Source organism: Stegostoma tigrinum, chromosome 21 (assembly GCF_030684315.1).
Source record: "Stegostoma tigrinum isolate sSteTig4 chromosome 21, sSteTig4.hap1, whole genome shotgun sequence".
NCBI lineage: Eukaryota > Metazoa > Chordata > Chondrichthyes > Orectolobiformes > Stegostomatidae > Stegostoma > Stegostoma tigrinum.
In genome coordinates, this window is record NC_081374.1 from 33,370,536 (window position 1) to 33,389,015 (window position 18,480).

At 39.7% G+C, this 18,480-nt stretch overlaps 1 protein-coding gene across 9 annotated transcripts in view; it reads left to right on the top strand.

Moving 5' to 3' along the window:
• The window catches only part of LOC125462946 (synaptotagmin-B), a 579,758-nt gene that overhangs the window by 45,821 nt on the left and 515,457 nt on the right, over nt 1-18,480 (top strand). The window contains exon 1 of one of the 9 annotated variants that reach the window (XM_048553468.2): nt 1,553-1,715. The exons of 7 other annotated variants lie outside the window; for them this stretch is intronic. The gene's annotated coding sequence lies outside the window, so the exon portion shown is untranslated. Of the gene's footprint in view, nt 1-1,552; nt 1,716-18,480 lie in introns of those variants that run through there. One more of the 9 variants, XM_059653436.1, reaches the window with a different exon arrangement.

Sequence of the window (18,480 nt, forward strand, 5' to 3'; positions counted from 1 at the left end):
GATCTGTATGTTGCCTGCATTAAATTTCATGTGCTATTATCCTATTCATTTGAAAAATAATATAACCATTCTGTAGTGTCTAAGATTGCTGTTCATTTCCACTACAAATGTGGACAATTATGGTGGGGTCTACTATCTCCATATATGGAGTTTTCATACATAGTATTGGATGTCTGCAGATAGCCACGGAGTGCTTTGTTTTTTTGGGTCTCTTCGTTTATCAACGGACAAAGATTTCCAATAGAGAAACAAAATGCCTCGTGGTCTTGTTGGGAGTCTGCTCCTTTCTCCTTTTCCTCCTCCAAGGGTTTAATTCAAAGAATGAACTCTGATAAAGATGGAGTTCTGTTGCCTTAGTGCAAAAAGCCTACTCACAAAACATATATAACCACATAATATAATTGCGGAACCTGTTAGCAAAAATTATATGGCTGAAGCAACAAGGGGAGGCAATGATATGCTGGCAATGTTACTGAAATGAGGTGAGTTGTGGAATATATCATCAAATTTATTGATATTTGAATGGTCAACCAGAGGCCAGTGTTTATGACCAGTGTTTATGATTGTGTTTCAAATCTCACTACGTCATCCCGTGGAATTTGATTTTCATTAATAAATCTCAAATGAAAAGCAGTCTCAGTGATGATGATCATGAAGCCAGCAATAGTTGTAGCAAAAGGCCAGCTGGTTTACCAACGTCCTTTATAAAAGGAAATCTGTTGTCCTTACGTGGTCCGGCTTACAGGTGACCACAAACCAACAGTAATGTGTTTGACACTTAACTGCCCTCTGAAAAGACCTAGCAAGCCATTCAGTTCAAGTGTAGTTAGGGCTGGACACCACATCGCATATAGAATAACATTTTAAAAATACAGGAATTGATAATACTGTGATTGAAAGGTCAGAAAATTTTTAGTTTTAAAGTGACCATATTTCCATACAAGGAAGATCCCATATATTTTAGGTTGAAAATCTGGATGGAGGTTTGCCAATAATTACCTTGCTATTTTCTGGGAGAAAAATAGGTAAATAAGAGAAAAAATTCAACTCATGTCTTTTTCTGACATTTTTCCTTTTTTCAGAATGTTTGTTTTCACCACTAGTCTTTGCTAATTGATGTTGGAGTGTGATTTTTTGGCGTTGGCTCCACTTTAATAACTTGCAAGAAAATACTATCTCACTTTGAGATTCTGGAATGCACACATATAGACACAGACACACACGAGAGTACATTTTGTAATGCTGGGGCAAATTGTTCCCTTCTGCAACGTGTGTTAAATTCATGTCAAAGGCAGAAGTATTGCTGAAGCCCTGTTCATGTATAGAGCAGTGGTTTGGCCCAAGTTAAGGCAGTGAAGCAGGAGAAGCTCCAAGGAAATTTGTGCTATTTTTAGGGGGCTATGACAGCAAGGAAAGTGATTTCAAGGTTAAAAGCATGTTCAGAGAGAGCTCCCAAGTGCCGGAAGTTAGCTGCTGAGAGCATTCAGGATCGGGTAGCGATGAGGGCATCAGAAATGGAGGCAGGTTGTGGAGTTTATCAACAGAGATATTGATGTTTGTTTGAATGGTTGGCCAGAGGAGAGGGAATTAGGAATTGGTCATTTGTCTCAATAGTCAGCACAGTGATATTCCTAATGGAGGCTTTTGTACGTGGATAGCTACTGAATAAAGTATGCAATGGAATTGACTAAGGGCTCATAGAAATTACTGATGAGGTAAGTCCCAGATAGATTTATTTTTAATGGCAGAAGTAAATTCAGTGATTCCCTGTCTTGGATCACTACAGAATCATGAGCATCAACACCATTTTATCTTAATTAATTGTTTCTGTTTCATTTCAACACTGACCTATTAGAAACAGTCTAATACTAAAAATTTGAGTTACATTAAAAATATTTAATCTGCGTACATTTTAGTCCTCTTTCAGCAATTTTCTATGTATTTCATGGTTTCCGCCTTTTATATGTGACAATGATTAGTTTTTGCAAGATTTGCTATGCTCTAGATTTCCTGAAAAAAAATTTACTTCAACTGACATATCATATGTTACCTGCAAAGTAAAGGGCAATTGAAATGTATTTTTTAAATCTACGTGTGCAATTAAGTATCCCAAGTCCTTGATAATTGATAAATCTGCTTTGTAACCGATAACCTGTTCATTTTCATTAAACAGGTCAGTATAATCTCCTCATTAAAGATTAAAATGCTTCCTAAAGAAAATGGCACCTTTTGAAATTAAAGTCAAATCTTTTGCTCTGTTTAAAATTTTTTGGTTTAACAACCACTAATAGGAAGTATTGCCTTTCTGGAAATTAGGTAAAATAACAGCAAAATAAGATTGAAAATTTTGCGATCTTTCAAGAAATCTTTAATTGTGTATCAGCTTCATCTCAAAAATCTTTATATTTTGCTAAACCTTCCAGGGTTTTAATTCAATAAATTCATTTCTAATCCAATCCACAGAATCACAGCGTAAATTTAAACTGAGCACTACATAATATACAAACATACAAAAGCTATGATTCTGCACTGGACTCGTGGACAAAACTAATTAAAACATAAGGAAGTACCTGAATATTTAAGACCTCTTGCCATCAGTTGCTGAATTGAATGTGGCCATTCCATTAGATTGTACTGACACTATTACAATGTTCCATTTAAAAACTGAGGGGCATTCAACTAACCTGAAACCCACTTGCTTAAAGCATTACTGTTTTGGTTCCCTCCTTCACTGTTTGGGAGCCAGGAAGGCACGGTTAAAAGAATAGACCACACGGTATAATCATTTCCTGTCTCAGGACTGAGTATGACTTTATGTGGGGTGAGTTTTAAATGCAAATTTGACCATTTTGTGTAGGTTTAGTGAGGATTTACTTTAATTGGACTTTTGCTACATTCAGACAAAGGAAATTAAATTTCCCTGAAGTCCTCCAGTTTTCTGCAGTATCATTAATAAAGGATCTGTCGAAATGTTGCACAAATAACAAATTCCAACTTGGAAAAGCTGAGACAGATATTACTGGTAAAGATCATGAATATTTTACATAATTGGGCTTTAAATGTTTACATTCTGTGTGTGTTACCCTGCAGAAGAGACTAATGAGAACGTTTAAATTTAGAGTTACAGTGTCAGACAGCACAAAAACAGACCCTTCGATCCAACTTGCCCAGGCCAACCAAGTTTCCCGAACTAAACTATTCCCACTTGCCTGCATTTAACTCATATCACTCTAAACTTTTCCTATTCATGTACTTATTGAAATATCTTTTACATGTTTTAGCTGTACATGCATCCGCCATTTCCATTGGCATTTCATTCCACATACGAACCACTGAAAAATTTGCTGCTCAAGTGCCTTTGATATCTTCCTCCTCTCACCTTAAAATTATGTCCCTTAGTTTTGAACTCCCCCAGATCCCTGTGCATTGGAGTACCCCAAAGTCTCTCCCCATTTAGATATTAGGCTACCTTTCCATTTTTCTGACCAAAATGCATGACTTCACACATGTCCACATTAAACTCTGTCACATTTTGTCCCACTCTCCAAACCTATCTACATCCATTTGTAAGGATCTTCTTATTTCCTCATTGCAATTTATCATCCCACCTATTTTTGTGTTGTCTGCAAATTTGGCTATAGAGCCTTCTATCCCTGTATCCAAGTTGTTTTGTAGTCTCTCAAAGAGCTCTGCGAAATGTGTTGTGATCTGTTCATGAATGGCTAAAGATCACTAAATCAGCTATACAGACAGCATGATTGGTCAATCCTACCATAACTTTGTTCAGAAGTCATTGAAATGTGGCCAGTGCATTCTTCATTCCAAAGAGCATTCCTTTAAATTGATACAGTCCATTTGCGTTTACAAGCACAGAAAATTGTTCCGCTGTCTCCAAAGGTACTTGCCAGTAACTGAGAAGTATGTCCAACTTTGTGATGTAAGAAGCTTGACCAACTTTTTCCACACAGTCCTCCAGACTTGGAATTGGGTACGAGTCTGATTTAATTCAGCACTGACAGTCTGATAATCTGCACGGAAACTTAGAATGCTGTCTGGTTTGGGAACCAACACGATCGGTGAACTCCACTCACTTAAAGTCAGCTTGAAGTCTTCTTGGAGCATTGTTTCCACTTCCCTCTGTACCTGTGCTGCTTTGAGAGGGTTAAGCCTGCAGGAATGTTCTTTTTTCAGAACAAGCATTCCCTACGTCAACTTTATGTATTACGGCATTAATCCTCCCCATTCTATTTCTCCGTATGTCCTCGTAGTGCGGCAACAAGCCTGTCAATTCAATTCTCTGTTCCTGAGACAGATAGCTCACTTCCCTATCCCATTCTTTAAGGGCTTCCTCATTATTAAATTTATTCTGAGGCAGATCGAAATCCAAATCATCTGGATTCCATTCTTCACTCTGAGTGGCAGTAATTAACACCTGTTTGTTCAGTTCCCTTTCCCTGTCATAGTAATATTTCAGTGTATTCACATGACATCCAATAAATTATTTTCCTATCTGGTATTTTTACCAGATAATTCACCTGTTTAACATCCTCTCAGTCTGAGAGGGACCACTAAACGTTGCTTTGAAGGGAACACCTACCCCTGGTAACAGCACCAGTACTTTATCCCCACGGGCAAATGTATGAATTTTAGATTTCTTATCTGCTTCTTGCTTCATGATGTAGAACTTAATTTTGAGAGACTACAGCCAGGTGATGTCTTCTGGAATGTTCCATGCCTTCGCCATTTATCTTTGGTCAGGAATGTCTTTTCCTTCAAATTCCTGTGTCAGGAACATTAGCTAAGAGTGCCACAGTACCATTATATAGATGATGCTTTCTCTAAGAGCTGAGAGAGGGCTGATCTCTTATCAGGTGGCAGTTTGATTTTGTGAATGCCTTCTTTTTTATACCTTTGATGACATATCAAATTCTTGCAATAGGATTTTTCCTATGTTGCCAAAACCATCAGATTTAAATTTAATTGATTTTTAGCCTCTTAAGTGCCTGTTTTAAACTAATAGGCTGGTATTCAAACTGATTGCTTTGATAGCAAAACAAAACTGCAACTTGAACTGCCAAATGTAGAGACTTTGATATTAATGTTTCAATTTCAGGAACTCTGCATTCCCACAAAAGAACAAGCTGCTGCCTGCAGATTTTTTAAAAAATCTCCGACCTAGATAAAACACATCATCTTTTAGAGGGACCACACACTCTTCCCTCTATTATGTGTGAAACATCAATTTCTATCATCCTGCCTTCCAATCTGCAAGTACTCTAACCAACTTTGCAATAGCAACATTTGAAGGAATTCATGATGCAGATCATTCGGCAAGTCATTTGGATAAACAAAACCGCATGTCTTCCTCTGTCTGGAGGCTTAGGGATGATGCCTATTAGTAAGGCAACATACGATAGATATGGCTGAACAATATCACAATTAGTCATTCTGATTTAAGTTCTACAGCCCTGCCACATCTAGTGATGGATTGTGGTGGTCAATTAAGCAAATAACAGGAAAAGGAGTTTGCATAAATATCCCTGTTCTCATGATGGAGGAGCCCAGCACATTACTATAAAAGACAAGGCTGTAGCATTTGTACCAACTTTCAACAAAAAGTGTGGAATAAATAATTATTTACCACCTTCTTCGGAGGTTTCTAGCATCATAAAAACCAATCTTCAGCCAATTCAGTTCACCACATATTCTGTAAAGAAATGCCTAGAGGGTCTAGATACTGGAAAGACTAAGAACCTTCACAACACTTTTGGCAATAATTCTGGAGACTTGTGCACCTGATCTAGCCATGCCCCGAGCTAAGTGGTTCCCATATAGTAACAACTTTAACACCAACTAAATAATGTGTAAAAGTTCTTAATTATGACCTGCACAAAAAAACCAGGACAAATCTAAGCTAGCCAATGACTGCTATAACAATTTACTTTTTATGAGCTGCAAAGTGATGCAAAGGGGCCAGTGAATGAATCAGAACTTGCTCAGCAATAACCTGCTCACTGACTCCTGATTTAAAGTTCACCAGAGCTCCTCCAACCAGACCCCATTACAAATATGGTCCAAAGACAAAAACTGAACTTCAGTGAGGTGAGTGACTGGTCTTGATACAAAAGTGGCATTGGGCTGAATATGGCATCAAGGAGCCCTAATAAAACTGGAATCAACAGCACTCGCAGGGCAAATTTTATGTTAGAGTGATGGCTAGAACAAAGGAAGGATATTGTGCTTAACGGCGGTCAAACATTTAATCCCAGGACATCACTGCAAGAATTTCTCAGTTCTGTTTCCCAGGCACAGCTATCTTCATTTACTTCATCTCTCCATTGTGAGATCCGGAGTGAGGATGTTTACTGATGATTGTTCAGTATGATTCATGACTCCTAGAGCAATAAAACAGTCCACATCCATGTGCTGCAAGGCCAATAACCAGGTTCGAGATGACAAGTGCAAAGGAATGTACATATCACAGTTAATCCAGTTAATGGCCATCTTAAATTTTGTAATCCCAGTGAGCAGTAGTATTGGATAAATCAGAGCCCGGAATGAGATCCGGCTTGACCCATCACTTTTTTAATCATTATTTGATAATCACTAAAACAGATTAATATGCATCCACTGATGTCCTTTAAGAACACTTTTTTTTGCATAAAAGAAGAAATAAACAAACAGAGAAGGAAAGAGATGCATAGAGAACAGATCTGGAAAGAGCTAAAGGCAAATATAAGATCCAAGTTTCAGCTTGTTTACCATATCATCTATTTCAGTGTCTCATTCCCAGAGTCATATTGCTCTAACTTAGTTTTTTAAGATCATAAACATAGAAATTACTGGAAAAAAATCCAGCATCTGTGGAACAGCTATGGAGAGAAAACTGACTTAATGTTTTGAGTCCAGTGACACTTCTTCAGAACTGGAAGGTCCTTAGCATTTCCTCGTGAGTATTTCCTTGTCTAATTATGTCTTTCAAAGAGCGTCACCTCACACTCATAAGGGTTAAATCCCATCTGCCATTGATCTGCCCATCTGACCAACTGATCTATATCCTCCTGTAACCTAAGACATTTTTTATAACTGTCAACTATCTCGCTAATCTTTGTGTTATTAACAAACTTACTGATCATCTCTTGGTGACATTTTCTTCTATATTGTTAATATATACCACAAACTCCAAGGGGCCCAGAACTGATCTGTGGAACACCACTAGAACCCAATCACCAGTCACACAAGCAGCATTCTACCACCACACTCTGTCAGGAGGCCAATTTTGGATCTAACTTGACAAGTTACACTAGATCCCATGTGCTTTTACCGTCTTTATCAGTTTCCCATGTGGACCTTGAAATCCACAAAAACTACATGAATTGCATTGCTCCCATCTAGACAACAGATGTTCTCCTTGAAAAATCCAACCAAATTTGTTAGGCAGGACCTTTCTCTGACAAAGTCATGCTGATTATCTCAAATGAAACTTTGCCTCTCCAAGTGGACATTAATTCTATCCATCAGAATTTTCTCTAATATTTTCCCAATCACTGTTGTGAGACTCGCTAGTCTGTAATTTGCTGATTTGTCTCTGCCATCACTCTGGAAAAGTGGAACCACATTAGCTGTGCTCCAATGCTCTAGCACCTCCCCTGAAGCCAGAGACAAATTAAAAATTTTTGCCAGACCCCTGTAATTTTCTCCATTGTCTCCTAAAGCAGTCCGGGATACAACACACCCAGACCTGACGATTTGCCTAAACCTGTCAAAACTTCGAATACCTTCTCACTCCCCAAGACAAATGACTCATTAATCTCACAATCCCTTTTCTCAAATTCTGTACCTAAATTCTCCTTCTCCTAAGTGAAGAGAGGGGCGAGTTATTCTTTCAAAACTCTACCAATGTCCTCTGGCTCCATGTACAGGTTTCTACTTTAGACCCTGCCGGGTCCTACACTTTTTCTGGTTATTCATATCCCCATAAGATACTTACAAAATATCTTGTGATTCTCTCTAATCTTCGTTGTTAGTGCTTCATTCGTGCCCCTTTTTGCTCTTCAAATTGCTTTCTTAATTTTCTCACTATTCCATCGGAGCCTCTGTTGAATTTCTACCCTTGTACCTGTTAAAAACCTCTCTTTTCCTTCTTGTTCAATCCTGAATGCTCCAAGACATCCAGGGTTCTCAAGGTTTGTTGTTACAACAATTCACTCTAAAGGGAGTATGTTGGGCCTGTTTCTTGGCAATTCCATTTTGGACTACCCCACCCCATTAATCTGCTCTAGAATTATCCAGAAGTAGCTGTTCCCAATCTACTTTGGCCACGTTCTGCCTTATTTTATTAAAATTTGCCTTCTCACAAACCTCAACCCATTTTTGCAGACCATTGTTTTAATCAAAATGTTATATTTTATCAAAAATAATGTTGTGATAATGTTGTGATTGTCATCAGTAAAATGTTGTCCCACTGCCATCTTGAACAACTGCCTCACTTTATTCAAGTAACAAACGCTGTGGCTCAACAACAAACAAATATAAACATGTGCTTATCTTCCAATAAAACTCTCTAACATACTGGATAACAGTTGCAGAATAAATACTAACTCAAAGAGGTGATATTGCTGTTTTTGAATTATCAGTTGGACAATGTGCATTTACTAGTCTATGATGCTGGTTATCAAAACATATAAAGTTATTGTGGGGGATAAAGAAGTAACGTAGGGAGCAAAACAGATGGTTCAAATTTGAGGTATTTAAAAGACTGGAAAATGTTAAGGTCTTGTTTCTTTGATGTGACGTAATTGTCATAGATTTACAGGGAGTTAACAAAATTGGTCACAGCTTTGAGTGACACAAGTATTCAAGACCCCACCTTTCGATGTAGGTGGCTCACAAAAATAAAATGGGATCTTATTCCCTGAAGTGCAAACGCTTAACAGAGTAAATTAAGTGGGAAGGCTATTGAAGCAGACCAATAGATTGATTGAATGCCTTTCTGAAGACTGAAAATTTCTTACATACTGTTGAGATTATTGTTACTGATAATCATAGCTTGGCATTTGTGTGGTGTAACTGTCACTTACCACTTGTCAGCCCAAGCTGCATATTGTCCGGATCTTGCCACATTTGATCATGGACCGCTACAGTATCTGAGGAGTTGTGCAATGTTCAGCACCATTCACAATCTTTGGAAAGCAACCCCGCTTCTGATCTTATGATGGAGGGAAGGCCACTGATGATGCAGCTGAAGATGGTTGGGCCTAGGACACAACCCTGAGGAACCCTTACAGAGACATCCTGGAGACGACATGACGGATCTCCAACAACCACAACCATTTTCCTTTGTATCGGGTATGACTCTAACCACTGGAGACTTTGCCCCCGATACCTATTGATTCCAGCTTTGCTAGGCCTCTTTGCTGCCACGCTCAATTGAGTGCAGCTTTGATGTCAGAGCTGTCGCTCTCCCCTCACCTCTGGAATTCAATTCTTTTGCCCATGTTTGAACTAAGGCTGTAATGAGGCCAGGAGCTGAGTGGCCCTGGCAGAACCCAAACTGGGCATCACTGAGCAGATTATTGCTGAGCAGCTGCTGCTTGATAGCACTGTTGATGATATCTTCCATCACCTTACTGATGACTGAGTGTAGACTAATGAAGCGATAATTGGCCATGTTGGATTTGTTCTTTTGTGATGTAGAGGATATACATGGGCAATTTTACACACTGTTGGGTAGACAGTGTTGTAACTGCACTAGAACAGCTTGGCTATGGGAGTGGCAAGTTCTGGAGCATAAGGCTTCAATACTATTGCAGAAATGTGGTCAGGACCTGTATCCTTTGCAGTATCTAATGTCTCCTATATCAAGTAGATTGAATCGAATTGGCTGAAGACTGGTATCTGTAATGCTGGGGACCACTGCAGAAGGCCGAGACTTATCATCCACTTGGCACTTCTGGCTGAAGATGGCTGTGAAAGCTTTGCTCTTATCTTTTGCACTGATGTGCTGGGGCCTTCCGTCATTGAGGAAGAGGATATTTCAGGAGCTTCCTCCATCAGTGATTTGTTTAACTGTCTACCACCATTCACAACTGGGTGAGGCAGGACTGCAGGTGTTGATCCCCTGGTTTGATGGTAATGGTTGTGGTGGAATTTTAGATGGTAGACAGACACAGTAAATATCAACAAAATAAAACCAATAGCTTCACTCAATCCTTCTGTTGAAATGAAGACACAGAGCTGCTTCAGTAAACAACAGATTGAAAAAAGTCATTATGAAGCAATCATGTCTTAAAGGATCTCAATGTACTTGATATAAAATGTTTTGAGACTAGTGACGTAGACTAGTGAATTTGGAAGTCATACAAATACAATCTATATCACAGAAATAAACAATGGTTGGTAGCTAGCACAAAGACAGAGCAAAATATCAGGCTAGGAACTGTCATCAATATAATGGTTTCGAACTAACTACTAGGTTAAAATGTTTATTATAAATGTGCACAAGAGTATAACTCATTATCCCACAAACATTTGTACTGTTGTCAGTTTATTAGAACACTTCGTTCAATTTTTATGTTAATTTCTATCCAGACTTCGTCAACAATTTCCTTTCCCACTGTTCAAACCATTCTGTTAGATATTTGTTTCATGCTGCAAACATGTTATGATTTCAATGAGCTGGCACTTATGATGGACAGATTTTGAGATCTCTTATGTAAATGCAGCAAATGGCAGATCACATTTGTCACATCTTCATGGTATTTTCAAGCTGTGGTAGAAACTGTGGGAAGGGTGTCATGGGGAGGAGATGCAAGAGCATTTGGGCCCTCTTCATTCAATCATTTGTACAGGGAGCTGTGCATTTCTCCCAGGGATAGATTTGAAAGGCGGATTTTTCTAGGAATCTGGAAAGAGACAGCAACACATGAACCAGTAACAAGCTTGGATCTTTTGATCCAACAATATCACAATGTCAAATCCTAGAAAAGGTTCTATATTCGTGGCAACTAAAATGCATATAACAATTACGCCAAATTTCTTGCATGCAAGCAGGCTATTCAGCCCACTGGCCTATGCTAGTCTTTGTGCTCCATTTGTAAAATGGAAATGAAAATGCTTAAAAGTCAGTGAGATCTAGTGTGTGCCACAACATTTCTTACAAAGTGAACCAATGGAAAAGATAGGCAGTTGAAACACCCTGGGTAATATGCATCTTGATTGCAATATTGCCACATATTCTCGGTAAATATTGACTGAATACATTTTCCAGCTTCTAATTTGACCTTAAAATTGTTCACAAACTTAATACTCTAGAATATGAACCAAATATCTATAGGTTATTTTGCTAAAGTTGTTAATAAGCGCTTCGTAAAATTGCTTTGACTCCATCTTGCATACACTATAATCTGTTTGTCTAGTCCTCGGGGTATATTTCATTTCTGTTGTCCTCCTCCAAAGCACCCAGAGTGTAGATATTACAGAAAGATTGATGAGCTGTCATTGTGTTCATATCCATGAGTACTGCAAACCAAATTAAAGGAAGGAAAAGTACCTATTTTTCTCAACAGGCAAGAAAACTGTGGCAGTAACCATTTAAAGTAAAAGGTTGAGAACATCTATTTCAGGGGAGCTCACCTTAAATGTATATAAGGCACAACTCTCCTATAGACCAAACTAAATTTATTTAGTCAGTTGCAGTAGCATGTTGGGTCTCTCAAATGACCTGTTAGATGATTTTGCCCCAGGCATAGGGGCGTTACTTTAATTGACCTGAATACCTGACAGGTCAAGAAAAAATGAGCTATATTGTTATTCCTGAATATTATCCAACAATTACCACTGGAAGTCCTGGTGTGTTGACAGTGGATGAGGATGAGACTTAACTCAACACAGTGACATGGCCCATTTTCAAGTGGCCCGGTGAGTAACATTTTTAAGATTCTTACATTGAATGCTGGAAATCTGAAAAAAAGAGAAAATTGGAGAAATTCAACAGGTCTCTCTAGGAGTTAACATTTTAAAGTCCAGTATTGGACTCAATACATTCATTCTATTATTTATAATGACAGGTGTTGCAAATCTGGAGGCAGAAGCAGTATTCTAGTGCACAATCAATGTCTTATATGAAGGAAGAAGAAACTGGTCAAAAAGAGAGCATTTTCAGGGTGGCAACATTTATCTAATGAAGTCCACAGGGAGCAGCCCTGGGGCCACAATAATTTTTAATGTATGCCAATGACTCGTATCAGGAAAATTGAATGTACTATTGCCAAGTTTGCAGAAAATGCAAAAATAGATGGGGAAGGCCAGTGTGAGGCTCACACGAAGAATAGGCAGGTTAAGTGACTGGGCAAAAATTTGGCAAATGGAATAAAATGTGGGAAAATATCAGATTATGAACTTTGGCAGGAAGGATGGTGGAGTTGGGTGTTGTTAAAAATTGAGAAAAACTGCAGAAAGCTGCAGCATAGAGGCAGTTGAGAATCCTTAACAGACCACAAAAGGCTACTACAAAGTTCAGCAGGTAAGGTGGGTGGGGGGGGGGTTAGGTCTTTATTTCAAGGAAATTGCAGGATGAAAACAAACCTGAAAAGCTGTGCTAAACCTGTAAAGGCACTCATTAGACGACATATAGAAAACTGTGAAGAGTTTTGATCTATTTATCTAAGGAAAGATATGCTGGCGTTGGAGGCAGTCCAGCGAACGTCCACTAGGCTGATCTTGGTATGGAGGGAATGTTTTTTGAGAGGAGGTTGAGTGGGTAGAATCTGTGCTCACTGGAGTTTTGAAGAGCAAGAAGTGATCTTATTAAAACATACAACATTTATAGTGCTCTTGATGAGATAGACGTGAAGAGATTGTTTCCTCTGGGGAGAATCTAGGATGAGAGGGCATGATCTCAGGGTAAAGTGTTTAAGACAAAGATTGTGAGAAATTTCTTTGAGTGTCACAAAACTGATGGAATTCCTTACCACAGTGAGTTGTTAAGGCTGTGTCTTTAAATATATTCGAGGCTGTGATGCATAGATTTTTAACCAGTAAGAGAATAAAAGGGTCATGAGAAAGGGCAGGAAAGAAGATTTAAGGATTACCAGATCAGTCACATTCTCATCAGTCGATAGAGCAGACTTGATGGCCTGAATGGCCTACTTCTTTTGTATCATTTGGCCAGGGACAGAACAAAAGAGATCAAGTGTCCTTTGGGATAGTTAAAAGTAGAAATCAATATGTGAAAATGTACATAAATCCATTGGAATCGTTAAGGAAATGTTGTGCTCTTAAGGTAATTGTCAAGCTGTTGGGAGCAGTCAAGTTATCGAAGCATTTAAATTTCCTGTCTAAGTTTTTGCGACAAAGGAGGAAGCAGATTGAAGTTCAAAACAAAAATCAATGCCTATTATTTCTCCGACATAAACCGAAGGATTTTTATTGTACATCCGATTTCAAAATCTATCCTTATTACAGTGGGGAGCACAATTTTATTAACAGCTCCAAATTGTTATAAGTTCTTTGAAATGAATAAAAACACTTTTTTGTTATGAGGAATATTTTGACATTGGAGTTTTTGTTTTCTCCCGTTGAGGTTGTCTTGAATATTGTGAAGTCACTAAATACATAGAATAAACTAAAGCAGTGTCTCAGCATTGGTAATAAAATGTGGGGCACAGCAGGCCCAACAGCATCTCAGGAGCACAAAAGCTGACGTTTCGGGCCTAGACCCTTCATCAGAGAGGGGGATGGGGAGAGGGAACTGGAATAAATAGGGAGAGAGGGGGAGGCGGACCAAAAATGGAGAGAAAAGAAGATAGGTAGAGAGAGTATAGGTGGGGAGGTAGGGAGGGGATAGATCAGTCCAGGGAAGACGGACAGGTCAAGGAGGTGGGATGAGGTTAGTAGGTAGATGGGGGTGCGGCTTGGGGTGGGAGGAAGGGATGGGTGAGAGGAAGAACTGGTTAGGGAGGCAGAGACAGGTTGGACTGGTTTTGGGATGCAGTGGGTGGGGGGGAAGATCTGGGCTGGTTGTGTGGTGCAGTGGGGGGAGGGGACGAACTGGGCTGGTTTGGAGATGCAGTAGGGGAAGGGGAGATTTTGAAACTGGTGAAGTCCACATTGATACCATTAGGCTACAGGGTTCCCAGGCGGAAAATGAGTTGCTGTTCCTGCAACCTTCGGGTGGCATCATTGTGGCAGTGCAGGAGGCCCATGATGGACATGTCATCTAGAGAATGGGAGGGGGAGTGGAAATGGTTTGCGACTGGGAGGCGCAGTTGTTTGTTGCGAACTGAGCGGAGGTGTTCTGCAAAGCGGTCCCCAAGCCTCCGCTTGGTTTCCCCAATGTAGAGGAAGCCACACCGGGTACAGTGGATGCAGTATACCACATTGGCAGATGTGCAGGTGAACCTCTGCTTAATGTGGAAAGTCATCTTGGGGCCTGGGATAGGGGTGAGGGAGGAGGTGTGGGGGCAAGTGTAGCATTTCCTGCGGTTGCAGGGGAAGGTGCCGGGTGTGGTGGGGTTGGAGGGCAGTGTGGAGCGAACAAGGAAGTCACGGAGAGAGTGGTCTCTCCGGAAAGCAGACAGGGGTGGGGATGGAAAAATGTCTTGGGTGGTGGGGTCGGATTGTAGATGGCGGAAGTGTCGGAGGATGATGTGTTGTATCCGAAGGTTGGTGGGGTGGTATGTGAGAACAAGGGGGATCCTCTTTGGGCGGTTGTGGCGGGGGCGGGGTGTGAAGGACATGTTGCGGGAAATGCGGGAGATGCGGTCAAGGGCACTGTTTAACAAGAGTGCTATTAACTCAGGATTCTTACCACATGAGGAATTTGGTCTCCCCTCAATCAGCAGGTGAAATGCATGCATACTTGAAATAAACCCTCTCAATTTCCAGTCCAGTTGTTACCGGTTCCCCATTTTACTACAAGCAAACACAGAGAATGCTGGAGAACCTCAGCAGGTCTGGTACCATCTATGGAGAGTGAAACAGAGTTAATGTTTCACACCCAGTGACCCTTCTTCAGTTCTGAAGATGAGTCATACAGGAATTGAAATATTACCTCTGTTTCTCTCAGATTTCCAGAATCCACAATATTGTTCCTTTACCACATTTTAGCACATCAAGTTTGGCAATGGATGAGGACCTTGTTGACTCCAGAGAATACCTCACTATTTTTAAAACTTCTCCTGAGCCCAGAATGTGGAGCAGCAGTGCCTCTGGTTGAAGTTGTAAGGGAGTCAGCATGGTGTTAACATTACAAATTTTCCAGTTGAGACATGATTGCTTATATGAATCTCAGAAGAAAGCCTGGAGATCTGCTTTCCTGGGCTCCAAGACCTCACATCCAAAGTAGAAGATACTAAAATCACTCACCACCACATCTGTCCCCCCGCCACACCCTAACCCCCCCCCACCCCCGAAATTGGTGCTGGTGGGCAATTTTTGGATCATTGAACTTTATCCAGTTAAAATCTCCTGCAGCTCCAGTGAAGACGTCCATGCAGATTGTTGTATCCTTCTGGCGAGAGTTAGCGTTGACTTTTAAATGACATTACTTTCCCTTTAAAGGAAGTAATTGCATACAGAACTATAACAATCTTTCCTCTACTTTAACAAATCAATATCACCAGGTCGTATATGTTAGCTGTCTGACACCTCCTGAGAGACAGCCCCGTAATTGCAAAGCCTTCCTCTGACTGACTCCTTCAATTTAGTTTCAAGGGACAGTACATGTGGGAGACAAAGATGAAACAGGTTATGCTTCATATTAAAGAGCTTATTTCCTGTAACCACCCAGTCCAGGAAGCTGCTTAGCAGACACTCTGCTCCAGCTGTAGGAGTTGATGAGCTTGGTACCACAGTCACAAGTGGCAAGTTGGGTGGTTCATGGCTGCACAGTCACTATGTTATCCCCAGCATATGATGACAAATTGCGCATTGTTATCTCCGTTCATATCCCAAGGGAGGACCCCCAGATAACAACAAAAACAAGAATGGCCTTTTCTCATCATTGCCTTCCCAGCTCTACAGAAATGTGTGTCACTTCTCTGGCATCCTGCAGGTCTGTCCTGCACTTTGGCTGATGTCATGTGAAACCACCACAGCTATCGGACAGAAGCCTGCACATTAAGTGTTGAGTATATTTCTGGCCTCAGTAGCCACAGAGAAAACATTGTGGACATATGAATGTGACACAGGTCTTCATGCATTAGCCAGTACAACTCCTCTATCACCTCCTCGCTGAAGTACACTCATCTCCCTTACAACTGCTGTGTTATTTATAAGAAGCATCTTACTTTTCTACACATACTATAACACATGTTTCATTAATATGAGTTGGCTCTAATGTGATTGATGAATACTGAATACTGTTTGGATAACTTCCTCTTGTACAGGTAAAGCGATTTGCTACAGCAATTTCCTTATAACATGATTTTCTACAGCAGGAGATCACACAAAAATACAACAATTGAGTTATAGGAGAACTACCAGTACAAGAGCTAATGGAAGAACTATCTCGTTTCCACCATCCTCTCATGCACATTCAACTCACTTTCCTGTCTAATAATAAAGTACATAATATACCAATAAAGAATGCTGGAGCTGCTCCTGAGAAGCTTCCACTTAGTTAGGGAGTGAGTTTGCATGTCTTTTGTAAAGTCTTAGCCGTCTAAGCTTGAAATCATACTTCGGAGCCAGGAAACAGGTAGCAGATTGTAACTCAGCATGCGTTACACCTTACATTTCACAGTCTAACAGAATAATCCTGGAATTACTCTGCTTCAACCCTTTTTTGATACATATAATTGGATGCCCAGGAACTAAATGAGAGTCAGGTTAAATGGAAATTTGGTAATTCTATCTTTGCTAAAATAAGACTGGTTTAACCAAACCTTCAACAAAATGTGTCTTCCTTCAACAATCCTCAGGTTCTGTCCTACATTGATTATTTGTTCCGGGTTTAGTGTGATAATCCGTGATTGGCCAGTAAAGTGAATTAGCCTGTTTTTAGGTCTCAAAGGCTCCAAAAATATGGCTTGGAATGATTTTTGAAAAAATATCGAGCATTTAAATTGAACATTGTACTCCAATTCAGTTTTAACTTTCCAGATTATGGCCAATCAAATCTGTTCACCTGTGCAAAGTAAATGTTGCATTTGGAAAATTACAACTGCAAGTGACTGAGTTAAGAAGTGAAGAAACATCAACAATAGAGGTCTAAAAAAACCAGGAAATAAATTCAGATTCAAGAGAAGCACTGCAGCATATAATGCAGTCCCAAGCTCTCATTTATCAGAGCTGTCATCAATTCACTGCAGAACATGTTTGTCGCAGTAATATTGTTGAAGCATTGGGGCTTCGGCAAGGCAGGGAACGTGGAGCTGAGCAGCAATGATCAATACCAGGCCTGGTTTGATGCCATGCTGTGGTCAGAAAATACACTGCAGGACAAAGTTCTGCAGTGGAATAATATTTGGAAGCCCCCTTATGACCTCGACAAAAGAAATAACCTTGAGACCAAATGAAAAATTGTGCCAAACAGATGTTTGGAATGAACTCTTAAGTACAGATAGGAAAACAGAAAAGTATTTGTGCTACAGTTTTGAACCAGATCTCATCGCACTGCAGTGTTTGGTTTAAGTCACCCTGGCAGAGTGGAAAATGAAATTGATATATAATAAACCTAATCTTCCAGAAAGAAATCAACAGTGTGTTGTATGATATAGTGAGAGAGCACACACTCTGCAGGGCAGCTACCATGAATTTAATCTCAATCATTTGCAGCCTTGTAACAGTGAAGATTCAACTCTAATCATTATTTTGCAGTACTAAATCAAAAATATTTTAAATGTTTCTTGAGTTTAGTTGAAATTAACATTGTATACAACTTCTTTGTTCTTGGTAGGGATACATATTATCACAAAACAATATCTGCAACTTTAATGTGACCAACCATAGAATTTTTATGTCCTCAATTATCCTGCAGAAATATCCATTTATCCTGCTGATTTGTAAATGATAATTATTTAACTAGTGCACGGCGAACCTGGAAAAATAAAAGTCTTACAAAATCATTTGCCACATCAAGTGGAAAATCAGTTTGATCTATATTTCTGAAATATTTTTAGACTCAATTTTATCACCTCTGTTCCATTCAAACAAGTGAGTAACTATAATTTTAGCAAATAAATATATCAAAAGATGCATCTACACACCGCCTGTAACAGTGGTTTTCTTTTCTGCATAGCTATTGAGGTAATGCCTCTCCACGTGCACTCACTTTCCATGTTGGGCAGACATCAGATATGACATCTGCTTGGGTTTGATTTAAATCAATGGCCAATTGCTTTGGCATGCTTCATTCGCATGAGGAAATTGCAGATGTGAATCTCACAGCAATTCATTATTTTGTAATAAGTAGGATATGCAAATAAGATTTATACAAATGTATCTGAAACAGTGGAACTTCATTCTTTGATACAGCAA